Source organism: Balearica regulorum, chromosome 1, assembly GCF_011004875.1.
Source record: "Balearica regulorum gibbericeps isolate bBalReg1 chromosome 1, bBalReg1.pri, whole genome shotgun sequence".
In the NCBI taxonomy this organism is placed as follows: Eukaryota; Metazoa; Chordata; class Aves; order Gruiformes; family Gruidae; genus Balearica; species Balearica regulorum.
This window is the reverse complement of record NC_046184.1, coordinates 155,898,984-155,918,742: the sequence shown is the minus strand read 5'-3', so window position 1 is coordinate 155,918,742 and position 19,759 is coordinate 155,898,984. Positions and strand designations below refer to the sequence as shown.

Below are 19,759 nucleotides of genomic sequence, written 5' to 3'. Positions count from 1 at the left end.
GTTGTAGTTCTCTTGGATCTCTGACTTGTTACTGATGTTGTCCTTGCTCTTTCCCTAGCTGTTTGCTATAGTTGCTTGCTGAACCAAGTTAGGTTTTATGTATTTTATCAAAAAGGCAAAGGTGAGAAGATAATTAGCTCAATTTTTCCTGTGTAATCCAACAAACAAGGTATCACTTATTACCAGTGATCAAGAAAGCTTTTGATGAAGGGAAGATGCAATTTTAAGAAAACTGTTGTGTCAGTAAATGCCGAAGGTCAGGCACTGCAGATGAGAAAATGGTACCTTTTTCCCAGCAGAGGTAGAGTGATGGCTTGGGAAACAGCGCTGCACTGGAGCGTGATTTCATCATTGGCCGATGTACTGAGAGCTCCCCCTCCTGTTTCATTCCACATCTAAGTGCTTGCAGATCTCACACCTCTAAATCACAAATTTCTGATGTCTTCCATTTTTTTTCTACAGTATGACATACAAGCACACAGAAGGCTTTCCAGTGCGGTTAAGTACTTTGCCACAAGCTTAAGTTGTAAGCCTAACCTAAGAGGATGGGGAGGAGGGAATGCTGCCCAAGACTTTCAGGTATTATTCCACATACAACCACATTTTTCCCATGTTTGACTTTAGGCGCTAATCTTCCTCTCTCTGTTTTCTAACTGTAAGATGAAGACCATAAAATTTGATCCTGTAGGGAATTTCACAAAAAAGTTGGCAATTTTTTTTTTAAAATTTCCCATGATTTTTCAGATTTAAAAAAAAAAAAAAGAATAAAATTATTTATTGAACAACTACATTTAAGACATTTCCCCAGCTCAGATTCAAGGAAGAGCACCATGGAACCCCATGGAAAAGTAATCAGAGAGCATTGAGGAGGAGCCAGCTGTGACTATGAGGAAAAAGGACATCAGAAGGGATTGGATCCATGCTGTTGGAAGTTTTCAGTTGTTACCATGTCCACAATATAGAAACTGAATGACATCTTCTGAGCCACATGAATGACACATATTTTGTAATAAACTACTCAATTTTGAAAACAAAAGAAACAAATTAAATATATACACAGCCACCTAAGACAGAGAGATGGTCTTTGCTGAAGACTTTATTTAAAGAATGAGCAATTATATTTTTCATGAGGCCTGATACTGATATCATCAAGGCTCCTAATTCAGAAAGTGGCAAACCAGGCATGGTGATTTACATTCTCTGTTATGACTTGATTTCGCTGGATACCTCACAGCTAATGAACGGCTTCAAGGAGCCTCCAAGGTTGCTAAAGGAGAAGAATTCCTGGCAATCATATCAGTAATTTTGCATTTCCTTCAAGCAAAAGAGGATAGAGGACAGAAGATTCTGGAAATAATTTGCTGGTAAAGTGAAGTGATGAAAGAAACAGACACTTACTTTTGTGGATCATTGTTCACTTCTGTGTGAGAAATAAGGGTTACGCAGTTTGAATGACAATAGAAGGAAAATCAGGGTTAAATATCTGCAGACACATGCAACACTCACATTACTTGCAATAAGACAACATAAGAATTTAGAAAAATTCCAAGTGCTTCATCTAATGGAGAAGAATATTACACCTCTTTGTGACAGACAAAAAGAAATAGATCAGAAAATGAAACAAACAAACAAAACCCGAAACAAAACAAAACGTGGCTACAGAGGTACCAGTGCTTATGGCAGTTTTATTTATACAGATAGAATAAAGCTCCGACCACTAGTTAATACAACATTTAAACATTGTCCTTTAAAGCTAAAAGCTAGGTTGTTATCAAAAAAATATTCTTTATCGTTTGATATGACATTTCACCATTTCTCCTTTCTCCACTTTTGTATTTTACTTTCTTGTGTTCCTTTACCTTTTCCTTTTATTCACAAAACTCCCTATTCTGCCCCTCTACATCCTCCCTCCAGGTTTGTCCTCTGAATCAAATACTTCTATTCTGTTTTCTCACAGTAAACACATTTATTGAAAGAAAACGGAACCGAGACAGGAGGAAGGAGGCTACAGTCACATAATCTTCCCTCTATGTGTGAAGTACTGAAGAAAGCACATATGAACGAATTTCTAAGAAATATAACTAGGGTTAATGATGTTTTGGATTGTCTTATGTTTTATTTTTCAAGCATCCTTGCAATTCCTTTTTCCCTGATGAAGTTCTTCTGGAAAACTTACTCAATTAGTTCCTCATTGTGAGTGAGAAGACAAGTTTTTTTTTCATTAATTTTTTTCTCAGCAAACTTATGTGAAAGACAAGGAAATCTTGAAAAAGAAAATTGTTACTTATGCCTTAGGACTTTAGACATATGTATACATTTTAAAGAAACTTGTATGAACAAGAGTACATCCCGTCTAAGGGATGGCCTTTCCTAATCTTGTTTGTTTATATGAATTCACGTAGAGCAAGGAAGGAGTCAAGAGTTTTGTTTCATTTCTTTTTTTTTTAATTATTTTCAAATAGGCTCTGTTTTCCTGTTCACCTCTGCTCTGCCGTCTTTCATAGCCTTGCAAGAGATCGAGGCAACCTTTGGAAAGTTGTGGGAACGGCTGGATTGCAAAACACAGCTTTGGTGACACGAGAACTCAGCAAATCGTACTCTGAGCGCTGAGATCGGGCGCCTGCGAACGAGCACCGATGTCTGGAAGGAAGCAGGGCCTCAGGAAGGATACGGTGAGGCTGGGGCTTGCAAAGCACATTGTGTCTAGAACTGCAATTGAGACATTTCATTGCTTTAAGATTGTGTTTCGGTTTTGTCTGCAGAAAGAAAGATTATACTTTTTTGCTTTAGGACTGATACTTCAGGCCTGATAGTCCCCGTGAGTTTCCGGCTCCTTCGTTGCTATGAAGTAAATAAGATGTGAAGACACCAGTGCATCCCAGGTGCTGGGGACCTTAAAGTCTCAGACTCTTAAGAATGAAGGATCTGCTTTAAAACAACCCTATTTAAGGATAATTTCAGTAGTGAATTGCGCAGGAAAAAAGTGTTCACATCCTCTGAATTGCCTGGCTTTTAGGTGTGTTTCCCAGAGGAAGTGCTAGTACATTAACTACTACCTTCTCTTGCATAGTTCACCTTTTCCTACAAGTCCAGCCTACCCACAGGCACTGCAGGCTCGCACACAAAAAGGAGTGTTTCTGGAGCCCAGTGCTGTAAGATTGCATAATCGCTCACGCAATTTAGTCAGCGGGGACAGGAGAATGAGGCTCCTGCACTGCCGTTGTGTGTAGCATATGCAGAGGAGTTATGGCTAAATAGCAGCAGCAGCAGCCAATGAAGCATCTGTATTTGGCTGGCCACTCATGGACAAAAAGGAGGATTTTTCTTCCTACTTCTTCGTGAACGTAAGCAATTACGTGTTGTCTCTGCTGATTGCTGTGTACAGATTACAGATAACTCAGGGCAGAAAACTGTGAGAAGGTAAGAGACTGTGTGAAGCAGATGGAGGTTGGACTTGATGATCTTAGAGGTTTTTTCCAACCTTAAAGATTCTATAATTCTATGAGAAATATACTGGAAGGTAGCTTTGGGAAGATGAGAAAGAGGAAAGGGAAAGAGTGAGATCATCGCCCTGGAGACTAAAGAGCAACTCAAGACGTCTTCCAATCAGCCAGGATTAGGATGGTAGGGGGAATGCTCTTACGTGTTGCTGATAATTTGTCTGCTTTTTGATACATAATAATTGTTATTGGATACAGACTAGGCAATAAACTTCTCCTGTAGTGTTGAAAGCCATAATACAGATGATGTAATAATGACACTTCTTTTCAACTTTGTGGTTTTTCATTTAAAGCAAATGGCTAGAAATATTGACCCTGGGTATGCTGATCCTGACTCCTGATTTCTGACTGCATGCTTATTGATATGAGTTCCAGTATGATGGACCAGCCCCAGCCATGTTTCACAGGGTATGGTAGCAGTACATACTGATCTAATAATTTCCTTCAGCAATAATGTCATTTACTTCATAAAAACTTTAAATTTGTAACATAGATTTGCATACATTTTACAAGAAATATTTTCTATTTTCATTTTTATTCTTGCAATTAGTCACTCTAAAAGTGCATTTAGTTGCTTTAAAAGTATCTCAAGTCACTTCCAGCAATCTCAAACCTATACAGATTAGCAGAACAATCTCTGTGTGTTACTCAAACTGAAATTCTTCATATTGAGAGTATGGAATGACAGTATTAAGGCAGTTCAGTTAATATTTGACTACTGTCTGTGGTTTTTTTTACCATAACTGTTTTCCTTGTCACATGCTTCTATAAATCTGGGTAGACATATATACTCTTGTAAAAATAAAAATAGCACTTTTAAATCTCTTAATTAACAATCTAAAATAGAAAATGTTATGTATTCTATTCTACTTTCCCAATACAATTCCCAGTGAAAGAAAGAAAATTGAACAGCTTTATTAATAAATTCCATGGTATTCCTGTATTATGGGAACAACATATTCTTAAGCACTCCATGCATCTGAAATTTCTCTCGATGTGGCCCATTTATTTTAATTTGAGTCTGTCAGTGAAAAAAAAGAAGTAATTAAACTTGTGACTAGCATGGAGAAACATTTTATGTCCTAATACTGTAGCTTGATACCCAGTAGTTTCTTTATATTTCTTCCAGTTGTCAGATCAAAGTCTCTCAAGTACTATAACTCAGCCATGCTTTGATTAATTACTTCACACAATGAATTTGCAAATTATATTTCTGAAGTGATTTATGTACTTTTTAACTTCAATCGCACACACTCTCCCTTCGTTTTGTTTGTTTGGTTGGTTTTTTCTATTCCAATCTTTGTTCACTAATGTAGTCAGTCCACACCTTGGAAAAATATTTGTGAAAAATAACTGATATTATTTTATGCTTAACAAATTGGTATAAACGGAGGTTTCCAGTAAAGAACAAAATCTCACCTGAACAGTGCAATTAAACAGAACTCTAAGAATCACTTACATTGCAGTCACCCACCAGCACTCCTAGTCAGGTCTTCAGCCTCAATGCTTTGTATAAGTACATGAAGTCCCTCCCTAAAAATTCCCAGCTGCAGGTCTTGTCTAGGCTGGGGTTTTGTTCGTGATAGGGCTACTGGAATAGCTGAGCTAAAGCAACCTTTAAAATACATGTTCAAACCAAACATTTGGTTACTGTAGTCAGACATTGGTAAATAGTATTTAGAGAAGTAATAACTTGCCTGCACCAGTGATGTGCTTGTCTGGGCAAAGTTTAATATTTACATTTGTGGTTTCATTCTACAGTCCCACATGGCGTACTGCTGTTCACGTTCAATCCATCTGTAGTACATAGTGGTATCTAATGTCTGTTTAGTGGTATTGTGTTTATACATATAAATATCCATGCCTTTCCTACAACTTGATCTGCCAAGCTTCTGAAGGAGTGCTATGAGGAAATTTCTCTCATTACCCCTATCTGATATCGTTAGCTCTGAATGTTTGAACAGAGCACCCATTCACATCCTTTAGAAGTCATTTTCATCTAGGTGCTGCTTTGGTTTTTATCCAGGTATGAACCAAACAAGGACATGTGGGTGGAGGTAAAGGAACAGTAGTAGGGTCCTGATTGCAGACATGTAACTGGGATACCATCCCAAATGCTCTCATTCCTTCGCACAGCTGCAATGTAACTGTTTTGTCCATCCACATAAGAAACCACACTGAGTGAAATGGGCTGAAATCTTGCAGATTGGAACTATTCATTCACTCACTGGCTTCCTTTTGAAGTATGCTAATAGCTCTCCATCAGACAAAACCCAGCTATGGTTTGGGGGATAGTTCACTTTGAAAGCCCCTCATTATACGAAAAATAGACAAGATTTCAATAAATTTGGTTATTTGATGCTCCTGGCAAGTTTTACACTCTCAAACACTCCAAATGCCTTCACATCATGCCCCAGGACCTGCAACAACTTCCTTAGCATGTGACACATAACTACCATCTGTGCTGGTGGACTGCAGTGTTGATCTCACAATACATTGAACACTTTGAACTGGAAAAAACCATGCAAGTAAAAAAAAAAAATAAAATTGTGTTCTAGAACCACGACAATGGGGCAGAGGGGAGACCTGTAGCAAATGCCATGCACTGTGGATGAGGCCAGTCTGGTGGGGACAACCAAGTAATGCCTGTGAAGGCACAGTGCAGCACCTGACCCAGAGGTGAACGATCGCTCCCTGGGAGAGGTGCATTTAGCCATATAGATATATATATCAGTCTGAACAAGCTGTCTAGCCCAGAGTCATGTCTCCAACGACAGCTAGTAGTGGAGGCATGAGGTAATGGGTATGCATTTTAATCAAATTCAGAGTGATACTTCTTGTACGGCTTCCCTGTCCTAGCTTGCTTGTGATTTCTACCTTCATTTTTAAATAGCTCCATTAGTTCTGGGTCTGATCCCGGACGCTGGTAGAGACAGGTCTATTTCCATTTGTCAGAAAACATTTTTCAGATAAATTTTCCTAGTCTTTCTGAAATTCTGTGATATTCTAAAAATTTGTAGGTATTTCAGAAGACTGAAACCTTTTATAACTCCTGTGCAAAATAGTTTCCTATTATATTGATATTTTTTCTACTGAAATGCTAATTTCACCTAAAAACCAAACTTGGACAACTGATAAGAAGAGTACATGTACAGGAATACCCTTTACAGACTGCTTGATTTGGTCACTAAAACATAAACAGAGGAATTGTAGTTTCTTTAGTTTGAATCTTGTCATTGCCTCATTTAATACTGTGTTCATGGCACCTGTCAAACTTTATTTTAACATTAATATGGACTCAGCTTGTGCGCAGCTGCACAACATCATTATAAGATAGGGCATAACATTGCCTCCATTTTTTAAAAAAAAGCAAACCCAGCTGACTCAGACCGAATGGTCATGGTCATAAAAAGGATTCTGCACATGTGATACATTTTCCCATGACTCTCCCGAAGCGTACAAAAAATACAGATCACAAGATTGTTTCTATTGCAAGGTCCCAAATCAAGATATAAGAATGTCAGCAAGCTAAGTGCCAGCTTTACATGAAATAAGAGTCATAGGAGGGATCCTTAAAAAGTGTATAGGTTGATTTTTACATAGGGACCGTTATAAAATCCTCTTTTTATGAAAAGAAAATTAGTGTCTCCATCTCTGAGACCAGACATGAGAAACCAGTGGACCTAGCATAGTAACAAGGCATTTTAGAATGATTATTATTAGGATGCCAATGTCTCTTGTGTATTGAAGCAGGACATCCAAGTGTGATATTCTTCAGCCACGTAACAAGTATGTCAAAAGACTACTATCATTGCAGAACAAATCCAAATAGATAATACATTCCTGGAAGAACCTCATGTTTCTTAAAGTAGCATTCGTTCATCTTGTGTTTGTTTTTTACCGTATCTGTTTTTCATACGTATCTGTGATGATCTTTGTAAAGGAGCTGCTGTGATACATGAAATGTACTGCCTTATAAACAAAAATGAAAAAGTTCAAAAGTAATTATTTCTTTGTATCTGTTGTTACCTTTGTGTGTATAAATTCCTCTCTTGCTTGTTAAATATTGTGAAATCTACCTAAACATATTTTGTGGACATTTTTCAATAATTTATATTTTAGCATTTCATGTAATTTATATTGTTCTCCCCCTTCAGTTTACAAGTTGTTTCTTAATAAAGGAAATATTATTAAAAAAAAATAAATGCCAAAACTAAGACAATATGCTAACCCCCCCCCCCCCCCCCCCCCCCAATCTTCATCTGTAATTCATGGTAATGTTTGATCTAGAAAAATAAAATAATAATGGCAGAAAAATCATTGATATGGCCTGTTCCATTACAGAGTATGGAATTCTTGTTGCTTGTATAGACACTGGAACTGATACTACGACCTGGATTCAAAGAATACCTATGTCTTCAGCTATACCAGTTACAGTCCTTTCCCGGAAAAGAGGGGTTGGCTCGAATTCTACACATCCTGGTTTGTCTCATGACTGTAGCATGTAAGGTTAAATGTATGTGTAAACCTCTGAAGACTGATTCCTTGATGGTGAGAATGTCTTTTGATACTTTTTAGCATGTAAAATTCAGCTCTTGCATAAATCTTCTCCAAACCGGAGTGTGTTAAATCCAAATTAAAGCCATCTCCAATATATAATAACAATCTGTTGAATTAATAGATGTTTATCTTCCTCAATAATTTTTATTTCTTATCTTCCTATCAGAAGAAAGTCTGATGAAATGCCTATTATCCTAGATTTATTTATTTTTAAGAAAATAGATAATATTTCTTTTGAAACATCACCTAGTTGGGAGGGAGAGACCAGTTAAAGCCATTTCTTTTACTTTAGTAAAAGAAACTTTACTTTAATTTGGCCTTTCAGACGCTTTCCTTCCCCAATACCTAAACAACACTCCCATCCCAGGGGACTGACAGCTGATTGTCTGTAGGAGAAAATCAGTAGGCTGGAGAACCAAGACCAGTTTCTTTGTTTCAATAGCAACATCCAAACAAGAATTGGCTTCCACACTTCTGCCAGCACAACTATCAAACCTGACGTGTGTGGGAAATCATCTGTTTTTACATACAAGGACTCTCAATTGGTTTAAATTGGCACTGTGCTGCTGAATGATTCTGTGCTGATTTAGACAGGCTGAGGATTTGGCCGTTCTTATCTGAAAGACAAAAACGGATTTAAAACTCAAAGATATGAGCACACACTTATTTGTGCTGAACATGTTTTTTTTTTTTTATAATGAGTTTCCAAAATCCTGGAGAAAGGTTTGTTGGCTGCCCCCACAGCCTTAAGTGCACTTGAATACCAGCGGAAAAAGGCTCAGGCCACGACAGAGGAAGCAACTTATTGACAAAGCAACTCTTCTCTGAAGGACCAGAGAAAATAACCCTGAAACATCTGGTTTCCGTTTAGTCCGGAAGCCCAGAAAAGTTGCCTTCCACTTAATTTTGGCATTTAGGATATGCAAGCATCTATTTTTGTCTGGTTTCCAAAAGAAGTGAAGCTGCTGTCACCATATTGCCTGTCACTCCGCTCACTCTCATTTTTCTCTTCTTAATAACTTTGGAACCCACTGGCCAAGTTCCAAATCAGACAGAGAGGTAGATGTATGAAAGATACAGACTTCTCACGTCGTTCTCAAAAATAGCAGCCAAGCCCAGAACCTGCTTAATGCCCTTAGTGAGGATAAGGGATGGGGCATGAACTCAGGAAAAGATCAGAGAACTTGGGAAAAGTATCTTATGAATGGCTTAACTGGAGAGGGAGAAAAAAACCAAACAAAAACCCAAAGCAAATCAAACTCATCCTAGATATGGTAATTTTTTTTTTTTTGAGATCAAGAAACCTACACATGATGTTACTCAGAGCTAACAGGCTGGTCCTCTGACGTCTAATAAGGCATAAACACTGACTTGAGTTTTCCCCACAGTTAGGACATATAATTGTCTTTCTGCTGCATGGACTACCCAGTATATAAAAAGTATATATAAAAATTAAGTTGCTGCTTTATTCTAATTCAGTTTAAACAGAAAAGAACCACGATATAAATCTGTTGGAAACTAGGCTTTTGGGGTTTGGAGTCTTACCTTAGATCAAGAGGTAGGTGTGGGTCAAAATTAGAGGAGTTCTGTCCATTAGGGCTTTTACAATCATACCTGTTCAGAATCTGTTAATTTCTTTATGTTTAGCAGTTTAACTGCTTGTTCTTATTCAAATCTCTTCCTAAAGCATTTTCTATGTCTTGTCTTTTAACATTTACCCACAACATAAACCAAATGATATGCATATTTATCACCTATTTCAAAAGATATCAGCACTGAGTGAACTGTCACAGCCTTCCATGTAAGTGTATCCTCGCATATGATGAGGGACATTAGGCCAAAACCCATTTTCCTTCCATTTTTGCCAGATAGTACAGAGGACTTTGGACATGAACTGCATGATTAGACTGAAACTTCATGGCCTTTGGGAAGAAAGGCGGGGTAACATTAGACTGGAACAAAAATTTGTTTCTTGCTGCATTATTAGTCTTTTCCCAAGTTATGGATGTTTGTTGTTTGTTGTGTTTTTTTTTTTCATAGAATCATAGAATGGTTTGGGTTGGAAGGGACCTTAAAGATCATCTAGTCCCAACCCCCCTGCCATGGGCAGGGACACCCTCCACTAGACCAGGTTGCCCAAAGCCTCATCCAACCTGGCCTTGAACACTTCCAGGGATGGGGCATCCACAGCTTCTCTGGGCAACCTGTGCCAGTGCCTCACCACCCTCACAGTAAAGAATTTCTTTCTAACATCTAATCTAAATCAACCCTCTTTCAGCTTAAACCCATTACCCCTTGTCCTGTCACTACACTCCCTGATAAACAGTCCCTCTCCAGCTTTCCTGTAGGCCCCCTTTAGATACTAGAAGGCCACAATTAGATCTCCCCAGAGGTGCCTTTTGTCCATGCTGAACAACCCCAACTCTCTCAGCCTGTCCTCATAGGAGAGGTGCTCCAGCCCTCTGATCAGCTTCATGGCCCTCCTCTGGACTCGCTCCAACAGCTCCATGTCTCTCCTGTACTGGGGCCCCCAGAGCTGGACACAGTACTCCAGGTGGGGTCTCACAAGAGCAGAGTAGAGGGGCAGGATCACCTCCCCCGACCTGCTGGTCACACCTCTTTTGATGCAGCCCAGGACACGGTTGGCTTTCTGGGCTGCAAGCGCACACTGCCGCCTCATGTTGAGCTTCTCATCAATCAATACCCCCAAGTCCTTCTCCTTGGGGCTGCTCTCAATCCATTCCTCGCCCAAATTTTTTAAATTAATACTGCTCACTTGAGCAAGACTGTTTATATTTTCTAGCCCTGCAGTTTTTATTTCTTTGCTCCTTTGGTCTGGCACTTTTTTGGCATGTTTAGGTAAAGCCGAGGCATTAACATAAGAAGTCTCCAAGGACTGGACCGAGAGGAGCAGTCTCGAGAGCGACAAGTGGCTTTAGGCAACTTGTCCACTCCTCTGCTGCAGGACCGGAGCCCGCATGTTCCCAGTGCAGTGCGGGGGCTTCTGCCTTCTGTGCTGACTGGAGAAAAGCAGAAGAAGGAGACCTCTGTGCATCTGCAGCCCCTCACCATGGGCTTGCGCTCATCCCTGACCTAGCCTGAGGTATGTAATCTTGCTGTATGATCTGATGCAGAATGCAGTTTGGCTTCCATTTCCTCATTCATATTAGGCTATTGTCTCTCTGTTTAATGAAAACTTCAAATTCTGAGCAAATCTGGGGACAAGACACCTTTCTCTTTTCTCTCTTTTTGGGTCCCTGCACATTCTTCTGCAGTCTTGCAGACATAAACAGGTCTTACCTTGCCATCCCTGCCTTATTGTTCCTCCCATGCATTGCTCCCTGTGTGGCTCTGCTACAATTGTTTATGAGCCAGAGTAAGCACTAGACTAAAATAAAGGAAAAATAACTTTTCTTTTGTGAGCATTTTGTGTTTTGTTTGTTTTCTGTTTGTTTGTTTTGTTTTTTTTTTTTTTTTAACTTGGATGGTTCTCTGACCTGACTCACTATGCCCAACTGAAGGGATAGACTGGAGGCAGCTTTATTGCAGGGAAATAAAGAGACATTTAAGTCAGCCTTATCTCTGAGACCAGTGTAACCACAGTGTTAGAGGAGGACACTGAGCACTGTGAGCCTGCACTTGTTGAATTTACTGAGATATTTACTCTGAAATTTATCCTCTCTTGTGGTGGACAGTCTTAATCTGTCCTTTATTGTACAAATGCCCCAGATTGGGAAAATGTTTAGACAACACTGAGCAAACTGTGATTGCTTGGAAGATAATTGCATTTTTTGTTCCTCCATTATCTATTAATCTTTAAGCTCCTCCATGATATCTATTTTGGTGTTCATGAATAAAATAAAATGGGAGGAATGAGTGAAATTTCCTGTGTATGGATATTAAATACCTGCTTAGAAGGGAGGCCTTTATATTCAGATCCCGTGTGTAAAACACTCCCCATGGTATACCATTATGTTAAACCAATAAAGAGGAAAATGGTATTCCACACACATGTGAGCTAATAACAACTGGCATGCAGAACATAAACACCACAGTGGGTCACACTAAGGCAGACTGGCAAGCTGCTGTGCTAGCTTAGTTTCCAAATGCCTGAAGATAATTGCCCCAGTATATCCATGCAAAACTTACAAAGAAAAAAATAAGATTATCCCAAGCATGAAACTAGCTGGAAAATTACTCAGCAGTGTTATTGAAAACTCATTTTACCTGCTGTGATATTTAGCTAATATGATTAGCAACGTTAAGATGAAGACTTCTGCTATAGTTTGGAAATAGACTCCAACCTACCTATCACGGTGGGAAATTTATTTTGTTCTGTAACATATCAGCATTTCCTGCCTGCATGAAATCTCTTAAACATCCACCTCTACTTTCTTATATCACTAGTGTCAAATTCAGTACTGATTCATGAGCAATGTATAGTTCAGAACCTCCACACTCAGTGAGAATGGTAAGAACAGTAAGAGAAGCATTATTTCAATAATTAATTACATGGAGCAAAGGTGAAAATCTTTTAAAAATGATTTACAATAGATTTGCATAAGCAAAATATTATTTCCATGCTGAGCTCATTTTCAGGCTTTTGCATAGGTGAAGTCTATTCTGTTTGTACGGGTATATAAGAAGTTGAAATGCTGATGCCTGTTTTTAATAAGATAAAAACAGTTTTCCCTTTTCTTGAAACTATTTCCTCACGCTTCAGTCCTCACTGACCATACCATCTTCCTGCTTAATTTGGTAATTACACCTCCCTCTTTCTTACCAAGTCTATAATAATATCAATGATTATAATAAAATAATATCATGTAACTATAGCACCTGGGGCCTGCAGCCGTAACAAAGACCTCATGTGGTGAGGTCTTTAAAAAAAAGCACAGAACTGGAAATTAGTTTTCCCTTTCACAGTTTCTCAAGAGAATACATTGTAAGACAAGAGATAACAGATAATACACACTTATGGGGAAACTGCAAGAGAACAATGATATCAAATAAGGCACGTATGTGTAAAGATCAGGCTATCGCTGAATGAGGTAGTGTCCACTTTGAAAATTTAAATATTAATACATCTACTAACTTGAAGATCAGAGGGTTAAAATGCCTTTTTGTAAAGTGTATTAAAAATCGACCATATAACAGGTGAAAGCTTGTGAATTTAGTTCACAGAAGGCAGAAACTTTTCAAGACTATTGGTACATTTGTAGGAAATCTAACAAGTGCTAGGGAATGGTTCAGTTAAGGCACCCAAAGACTTGGGTGGGAATGAGGTACACAGGCTTCTTGTACAAAAGCATGGAGAAAATTAGGTGTCTTTCAATAGAGAGAGCTTCCTGGGGTCAGTAAATGGGTGTAATTCTGCCTAAGTCTAACCAGTTGGAAGGCTGGGGATATGTCTCAAATCTCACTCACTGGTTTTCTCACTTGCAGTTGCTAGAGATGCTCCTTTTCGTGTGCAATCTGCAGCCCTGAATGCAAGCTCTGTCTGGCAGGCAGGAACACATGGCATTTTAAAAAGGAGTGGCTCATTTTTGTCTATTGTTTTTAACAGAGCTTTAACATCTCCCTCTGTGCCTATGTGTGTATATACACATATATAAGTAGACATTTGGTTCTAGGGACCAGAATTCAGATCTCCTTTTGCAAACCAAGTGCTCCAACTATGAGGTTACAGCAGGCCTTCATCTGTTGCTTTTTTTTTCCTTTCATAGAGTCACAGAATGACAGAAAAACTGAGGTTGGAATGGACTTCCTGAGGTCATCACCTCCAGTCCCCTCCACAAAGCAGGATCCATTAGAACAGGTTGCTGGGAGACTTGCCCAGTAAATTTTTTACTATCTCCAAAGGTAGTGATTTCTGGGCAACCGGCTCAAGTATCTGACCATCTCCATGGTACATTTTTCCCCTCTTACCTCTAAAGAGAATTTCCTGTTTTCCAACTTGTGCACATTGTTTCTCATGCCATCACTATGCGAGATTTTCAGTGCTCTTCCTCTGGGAAGAGCCTGGCTATATCACCTCTGCATCCTTCCATTTGGCAGGTGCAGAGAGCAGTAAGATTTCCCTTTCACCACCTTCTCTCAAGGCTGAACAAACCCAGTTCTCTTGGCGTCTCCTCATATGCCATGTACTCACCTTACTGCCTCTCCTCTGGACTTGCTCCAGTCTCTCAACATCTTTCTTGCAGAGAGGTGCCTAAAACTGGACAGTGCAGATGCAGCCTCACAAGTGCCAAATAAAGGGGAATAAAGACTTCTTCTGACCTGCTGGCTGCAATTAACTATTGTGCACAGTGGCACTGCTTCAACAGCATTGGTTTGAGACTACCCTTATTTTGAATAATCTGTATCCTGGTGGTCAGAGCATTCTCTAGGGGAAATGATAGTTGTGGATTTGCATTGGTTCAATAGGGGAGGCAGCTGAATCTATTTTCTACGTCCTGGTGGAATGTAACTATCATTAGGTTTTATCTTAAAGGGAAGCAGCACACTGTGTGGGTCTTAATGCTGTGTGTGGATACTAGATATGCTCTGAGAATGTTTATTGGATCATGATGTCAAAACAGGTAGAGAAGCATCTGATGTTTTTATTCTGCTCTGGTTTAGGTAAGAGGAACGTATTTGTTAACATAGTCCTCTGAAAGCAGAGACACTTCTCTGCCTTCTGGACTACCACAAAAGTCCATGTACTTACCAAAGGAGTTTAGGTAGCTCCAGGATTAGGCAGCAGCTGAAAACAGCTTTTCAGAATACTACATCTTTGTCATATATGCCTAAATTCTGCTTAGATCCAATGCCTGAGCTACCTCTGATTGCTTTCAACTTGCACTGCCCTTAAGGGTATCTCAAAACACAGTTCATACACACCCAACACAAGCTTTCCCCCCAAAAAAGGTGAGACTAAAGGTTGACTATACCAAATAGTCATTGCATGCATAGAGTCAGGTAAGAAAAAATCAGTATTTGGTGTGTTTTGACGCTTCCTAAGATCTTAAGTCACTAGACAGCATCTTTCTAAGTGCTTCTGGATAGGAAGCTCCCCACCAATTTTTGTGTATATTCAACCCCTCTCTCAGCCTGTTTCTGGGTGGGTCTGCCCTTTCCACATGTAGCAGAGTGCCTACTGAAGCAATGTGCTGTTGCTGAGGAGTTGCAGAAGAAAAGAGTGTGAGCAGGAGCCAGTCCCAGCTTAATACTCCGGACTTTGCAATCTCCTTCCTTCAGAGCTGGGATGGTCCACTGCTGGCACGTGCAGAGCCAAAGGCAGGGTTAAAAGTGAGGGCAATGGTGCCATGGGCACGCGTTGCTGGGGCTGGGGAGCCTGCTAAGCCTTGGCAAGCTGAACCATTTGCAGAGCAGGTGCTTACAGGGGTGGTTGTGCCAGGGGCTCTAAGCTAGCTTCGGCTGGCCACACCACTCTGACGGCAAACGTGAGGTCAAGTGACCTCTTTCAGAACAGACCAGGATTTGAACGGTCCCACAGTCCTCCCCTCAGTCAAGCTCTCTCACGGATATGGTTGATTTTCCTTTTGAATAAAACAGCATTGACTTCAGTAGCACACTTTTAATTTACCTAAGACTTTATCAATGTTATCAGCTGGATCTTAAAACAAATACATGTTTTTGTATGAAATTGCATATGATTTAGTCCTTTATCTCTGCTCTAAGGAACAGTACTGACTAAACAGAAACACCGGACAACAGTACATGAAACTCCAGTTGCTTATTTGCTGCATTTTTATGTTACTGTCTGAGAAGATTTAAAGGGTGGACCTCCTCTTGTCCCTCTGCTTCAACTACAGGCAGGAAAGTGCTTCAGCAGTCAGTCACGTTTCTCTTGTTTACTCTCATCAAGACCTTTCTGTTGCGTAATTCTTTTGTTTTCCACTGTTGTAATCTCTGATGCACATGGATCCCGGACAATGTAGATGACCCGTGTGGGATGCATGAGGTTCTCTGTCAAGATATTGTTGTCCCTCGCTGGCTGGGATCCAGGTTTAGTACTAAGCAGAAAAAAAAAAAAAGAAAAAAAAAGAACAATGGAGACAAATTTAGATGCTGTTGGGAAAAAGAGTCCAGCACACTGTCCATCCCAGCCCTTTGAAGCGACGCCCACAAAGCAGTTTCCTTTGACTTTCTCAGGGATTCCCAGATATTCACCGCAACTTATGCAACCAAAGCAGACACCACCTGACTAACATTTGGCTAACCCTTTGCAACCTCATTCCAAATGCAAGCTATGAAACAAAGCTTGCTGTCGTAACTTAGAGCCTCACCGTGTGCACGCTGAACACAACTGGAAACAGCTGGAGTGTTGATGTTGGTACGAGAGGTACGGAGGCAAACCGGAGCCCTGGCTGCACTGACTTCTCTGCAGGGCATGACTGGCAGTGCTCTTCAAGCAACAGTGCTCCCTGGGCCTGAATTTAATTTTGCAAGTACAAGGGCCTCTGCAAAGACTGAAATTCCTGCTAATAGGAATATTAAAATACCATAAAATACTGCTCATCAGTGACTTTGTATATTGATTTATTATTTTGATTAATAGCTTAGTTACATAATTGCCTTGCAAAGGCCCCATCGAGGTATTAGTAGCTATATTGATCACTACGTCCAATTCTATAATGCTAGTTTTTCTATATAGACGTGATGTTTAATTGTTTAAAAGGAGGAGGACATGGTGCTTGCATGAAGCAAGATTCTTCAGTCAAATTCTGGGGTCTGCTTTGTATTGTTCTGGAACGGCTCATTTTTTGAGGGTTCTTTATGTTTTGAAGATTCACATTCAATTACTGATGAAATTATCTTCGGCAAAAAAAGTCTGTGTAACATATGTTTTTTAGTGGTATATTTGGGCCTATAATATGAGCACCTTAAGTAATGGAAATGTGGAAATGCATGTTCCTTTTTCATTGTGTGCTTATAAAAGTCAAACCCTGAGTAATGGAATTTCATGCAAGTAAAGCTATACATAAAAATAGTATTAAGTAAGTGCCTTGTCGTATTGGTAAAAAATAAGGGAAAATTTCAGTTTGTCATTCAGACACTCAAATCACTGTGCTAAATTGTTGTAGGGAATATTAGACCAATTTGAGACCACGTCTGCTGTCATAACTATGAATATAATAAATTTAGATACTGGCAGACTACAGGTACTTTCTTTTTTTTGTTAATTACTTTGTTTTAAAAAATGGAAATGTAATTTGTATTTACATTGCAATTCTTATCCAAGAGGTTACCATGACAATTTTGATCTGCTGACAGAGGTAGCCCAAAGTAATGTTTGCCAATGCAGTGCAAGACTTTTAATTGTTTTCGCTTTTTAAATTTGTAAAATGTTGTTTTGGGTCACATCTTGTGAATTTTAGTCTCATTAGTTAAGTTGTTTTGTCCTAAAGTAATAGATTTTTTTGACAAGGTAACATAACGTTCATTTTAACATCATGCAATTAAAATATTTACTTTTTTTTTTCATTTCAAACTGATATTTTGGTATGAAGTTTATTTTTAAGATTTTTTAAAAATTAAATCACTTTGTTTCATGTAAAAAAAAAATCATCCAGTTGCAAAGTATTTTCTTTTTCTTTTCATTTTTTCATAAACATATACAAAATGAATTATAAGTAGGTCACAAATTTTCTTTGTGACCTATGAAAAAAAAATTACTCTCACCAATCCAGTCATAATTTGTTCTTTAATGTACAGTTTCTCTATGGGTGAAAACCTCTTAGGGGTGAAATTTGCATGATAGGATTTAGGTTTTTTGGGTTTGAAGACAGGCAGTATTTTTTTTATTTCTCTCATTCTGATATCAAACCATGTCACAAAAAAAAATTTCTGTCATTTAATGGAAAAATATTGGGGTGGAGAGTTAAAGTGAAGAGCTTGAATAGCATCCCAATTGGAAAGTGAATGAATAGCTATCAGAAAGGTTTTAGCTGGAGTTCCAAGCTGGCAAGCTATTTCAGCACACACCAGTCTTCAAGGATTTCAACAGTACCACGAGACCCATAAAATGATTTGATACATAATTTGGTGAAATTTGAAAGCTTTTCCTGTGCAGATGTTTTGCTTATCTGACTATAATAACTATTTGACCTTAACCTTGGTAAATAGGTATTGTACGTGTTTCTAATCAGTTTGTGTGTATGTTGTTTTCATTTTATTTTTAACTTGAATGCCTGTCATTTAATACAAACCTATGCTTTTAAAAGTACCAGACTTTATTAATCCACTTAAAGGCTTAACCATCTATAAAAATGTACTATGCAAATTGGACTTTTTCCCTTCTTCAGTCATCACAGCCAAGCACATAAAGCTCGGGGAAATTTATGCATTTTGACCATCTCTAAATCGTTAGAGGCCAAACCAATTAAAATAGCAATCAGTGACCAAGAAAACCCTTTGCTCTCTAAAGGTTTTTTTTCCTTGGTATTCTAATTATTTAATTCAAGCTTGTTACGTTCAGCTCTGCTGGATGCTCTACAGTCTGAATTCATTCTGCCTTGTTTAATTTGCCTTTTTCCTCTGCCACTGGATTGTTAGCTCTCAAGATGAGAACAGAGCACCAACTCACCACTGCATAGTATGAGCAGAAGCTGTTTCTTAAACTGTTGAAAAGATAGGATGATCCTTTGGATTTGACATTTGGGATAGAATTTTTGTGCCTGGTTTAATTGCTTTCCAGGCTGGGATCATTATCCCTAAGTTTTCCCGCTTATAAGACTGGACTCCTCCCTTTTTATACAGTGTTTAGAGGTCTTAAAAAAACCTCTAACCAACATGTAAAGTTTATTATATTCATTTTTCACTGACTTCAGTGGAGTCAATGTTTGTCTCGGCAGTCTGTGGAGTCCATGAGATCTCTGGATGTGATCAGCGTGGAAGTGGGAAGGAACTCCAAACATATCTGAAGGTTCTTTTCAAAAGTGGCATCCCAGAGCGAGCTGGAGAGACAAACATATTATTCCCAAAATCTGTAAGAAACCCAGCTCACTGAAAGGCAGCATTTTCCCTAACTTTTTTAATAGTCTTCCTATTTAGCAATTGCACAGGTTTAAACCCTCACCATAATGTTTATTCTGTTGGAAAAGATGACAGAGGCATTTAACTCTGATGTCACTTTTACTATCGATTATTTCATCCCTTGTGCAAGATCTGGTCTCTGAAGTCATCACTGGGAAGAAGTTGAAAATTCTACTACTGGGCAGTTTTTTTATGTCTGTGTCATTCATGAGGTATATGATGTTATAGCTTCTATATGCAAAAGATGCATCTTTTATGGTAAGATAGCTCTCCTGATGTCTTGAAGTGTCCTGAACTCATTACAGTTTTTGACTTGTTCCAGCCTTCAGATTAAAATGGTTCAGGTTACATCATTTTAAACTGCACAAAGGGTCAAGAGACCGTATCATTTCAATGAGGCCACAGTTCATTTGCTTTGGCTCAGGAAAGCCAGAGGATGAAATACATATTAATAGTCACAGTTTGAAAGAAGGATTGCAGCTTTGGTATTACAATGAAGCGAAACATTTCATACATGATGCAGCAAAACAGCCACTGGATTTTTGCCAGTTTGAAGGAGATAGACAGTGAGAGAGAATGAAGAAAAAAAAATATAATTAAAAAATGCACCTGCTACCTAATGCTTTTTTAAAAAACTTTTCATTATGGGGAGAAGCAAT

The 19,759-nt window shown here is 38.9% G+C and overlaps 1 long non-coding RNA gene across 7 annotated transcripts in view; it reads left to right on the top strand.

Moving 5' to 3' along the window:
- LOC142599508 (uncharacterized) overlaps window positions 1-8,137 on the top strand; it is a 53,445-nt gene extending 45,308 nt beyond the window's left edge. For 5 of the 7 annotated variants that reach the window (XR_012833060.1, XR_012833067.1, XR_012833062.1 and 2 more), the window contains 4 exons: window positions 463-579; window positions 1,958-2,038; window positions 2,463-2,672; window positions 2,791-7,817. This is a non-coding gene — a long non-coding RNA (uncharacterized LOC142599508). Of the gene's footprint in view, window positions 1-58; window positions 580-1,957; window positions 2,039-2,462; window positions 2,673-2,790; window positions 7,818-7,844 lie in introns of those variants that run through there. The other 2 variants (XR_012833061.1, XR_012833063.1) reach the window with 2 other exon arrangements.
- Window positions 8,138-19,759: the final 11,622 nt, after the last annotated feature.